The following is a 3,355-nucleotide window of genomic DNA, read 5'->3' as shown; positions in this document are numbered from 1 at the left end:
CTGGATTATACTGACTGAAATATGCATAATTACAGAAACTTGCCCTAATATAACTAATGTAGCTCAAACAGGATTTAAACAACATATTCTGCAGTCCATATGAACACATAGCTTGTTTATTCCAGCTCTTTAACACGACCAACAAGAGGGTTTCTTAGATTAGTAGTGCACATACAACCCACATGAACATCTATAATACAATTCAAAGGGCTTCCTCAGTTTACTAGCTAGCCAGCTAATGTTTGTAAGCCACTAAAAATACGTGGTTAAGGTTAGGAAAAGGTTTGTCATAATGGTTAAAGTTAGGAAAAGGTTTGTCATAATGGTTAAGGTTAGGAAAAGCTCAGGATTAAGGTTGCGAAACTTAAGTTAACATTAGCTAACTAAAATTTGCGAACACTTATTAATACTAATTAGCTAACATTAGCTGCCTGAAAACAAAAACAGCTGTAGAAAATATATTTTTAAGTTCGTCTCTTTTTTAAATCAAAGTCCTGCAAGAAGACGACCGGCAAACTTAAAAAACATCAAAGGCACACGGTTCCATAGAAAAAATGTGAAAAAGCCTTTATTATTACATGCCTAAGTATGATTTAAAAACCTGGCTGGTGGTTGTTTTAAATCAGACTTGTAATAGCCATGTAATAATAAAGGCTTTACTTAAGTTTGCTGGTCGTATTCTACACAGGATGTTGATTTAAAAAAGAGACAAACTATAATATATTACAAAATATATTTTCCATTGATCCAAAGAGCACCTGATTTGCCAGATTGAGGACCCACACAACACTGCTAATCCCCTCTATTCTCAGGGGAATTAATCCGAAAAATTGGACTTTCTCAGGTCAGAGTGAAAGTTGTGTTGATTGAGCCATCCGCCGTCTTTGTCACTGCCTTAACACGACACCACGGTGTTGTTTTACATTTACAGGACCGCTAGAGGTCATTTAACTTAAAAAAAAAAAAAAAATGAATAAGCTGCTGTGTGAAGAACCTGTGCTGTGTCGTTTTTTGGTGGAGGACCAGTCTCGAGTTAAAGTCACAGCCTCGATCAAGTTTGTCGGAGCTATCTGATATTTTTTTTTCCTGCAAATATTTCAGTTTCAACGAGGTTTCATATCAGGTTTGGAATTCGAGTTTGCCAAATGTTAATGCTAACGCAGCTCCGTATGAAACTCGCTCCATATGTGCCTGCATATGGAGGATGAATTTAGACACAGCTCATTTGTTTGTCTGGAATACAAGATAATACCACCACGCCACAAACTAGTAAGACACTCCTCCTCATGTTTTTTTGTGTGCAAAGGGTCAGGTCTGCACATTTTGCACCAGAACCCCAAAAAACACATCAAACAAATCGCATAGAACAGTCCTTGGAGCCATGGTGACCTGTAGGCTCATATTAGAGATAAAATTTAGAAAAAAAAAAAAAGTTAGAGTACTGAAATTAGAGTCCAGAGTGGCATGCAAACAGGTTATGTCAAATAGTGTATGTTTGAAAATGTGCTCCGAATGATTTATGTGCAGTTTAGGATTATTTAATTGCCTTGCTCGCCCACGTTTGGGTCAGTGTTAATACCACAAGAATTTTGTTTATGTAATTAAAGGGATTAGACACACCTGGGGAAATGTCAAGTTAGAATTTAGAAAGTACACCACTGAATTATGTTATTTTGAAAGTTATTTTTGGTAAGATCTTCTAAATAAATGACTTTTGTTGCCTTCAGATTTGCCCCGCTCAAAAACTGTCTTATTGTCGGTGAGATTTTTTTAAAGCCACTATTGGTGTGTATTGGTAATGATTTATTATTCTACCATAATGTAAGCCCATAGTAAGTGATGTGGGTCATATTTTAAACCATGTAATGATGATGCACATTCACTCTACCAGTGTGTTGCCTTCAGATCCCAGTTGGCAGTGTGTTTTTTTTTTCCATGGGGTTGCAAAGGTCCTTCCACCCCCAGTGCTCAGAGTCCCACACCGTACACACCCCGTCACGCTTGGTTTGGCCAAAACAGAGCCCCAAATGGAAACCAGACACACACACACACACAAACACAAGCACGCACACACACACGCATGAGCACACGCACACAGAAATCTGGGCCATCTTTACAATGGTTGCCACATGTCTGATGGAGCATCAACATTTTCGCCATTAATGTAAATTCCAGTGTTTTGTTTTCTAATATGGGATAGACTGACACACACACACACACACGCATAAGCGGTGACATAATGCATACACTTGCACACATCCATCCACGGATAGAAACATACACACACACAAATACACACACAGTACATACAATACAGGCAGTGCAATACATAAATCTGGAAGTGTGTGGTGTGATGTCTGTGAAAGAATGCCGTTTACTCCCACAAACACACACACACACTCATGCACACGAGTGCACACACAAAGGAAAAGGAAAAGAAGTAGGGCATGAAATCCTGCCTGTACGGAAAACAAATGTATCTATTTTTTCGTGTAATTGTTGTTATATTCTCTACTTGTTTTAATTTATTTTGTCTCGTAAAATTGTTTATTTCATGTGATTTTATCTCTTTTTACTGTAAAGTGCACTGGAGAACCAAAAAAAAAAGCACTATACAAATAAATTGTCTTCTTTTTATCATTAGTATTATTAATATTTCATGATGTAAGCAGGTCAGTGTGTGGCAGCGTAATGTTGCTTAGAAACACCTCAGAGATTAATTTAATGGACTGAAGACGCTCGTGATCTCTCTCTGCTGTTTGTTCATGTAAACACACTGGACAGCGATAAACAGGAGGTAATGTCAGGTACTAATTAACAGTAATTAACATAATTAAAGGTGAAAGAGTACATTCAAGTGTCAAAGCTCCATAAATCATGCTCCCTTCGGTGTCTGCCAAACCTCCTTTCCACATTTTCTTAAATTATCACGCAGCATCCTGTTGGTTTATCCTGTCTCTGTGCGCTGATACGATCTGAAAACGCAAGCTGCGAATGCAATTAGGATATTGTGACTGTGGCCGTCTTCCAAAGCCGAGCCATCGAGGCTGCGGCGCTGCCAGAGTTATGGGCTTGTGTTGTGGCAGTTTTTTTTTGCAGCGCTTGACATTCACTCTGGGGCAAAATAGGAAGCAGTTTGGCTGCACTCGGTCCCAAAACCGTCCTCAAAGACGTTGGTTAGGTTTCAGTCCAGAGCCCGCTTTTTCCACGCAGACAGGATCCATTTTCTGATAAGTGAGCTGCGATTTGAAATTGGTTCATGTGGTACAAACCAATTTAAGTGATATGAAAAACGAAAAAAAAAAAAAAAGGTACTTTAAGGGGAAAAAAAGCAAACACTAAAGCCTTTCTGAAA

This window comes from Myripristis murdjan, chromosome 5 (assembly GCF_902150065.1).
Source record: "Myripristis murdjan chromosome 5, fMyrMur1.1, whole genome shotgun sequence".
In the NCBI taxonomy this organism is placed as follows: domain Eukaryota; kingdom Metazoa; phylum Chordata; class Actinopteri; order Holocentriformes; family Holocentridae; genus Myripristis; species Myripristis murdjan.
This window is presented reverse-complemented; position numbering follows the sequence as displayed.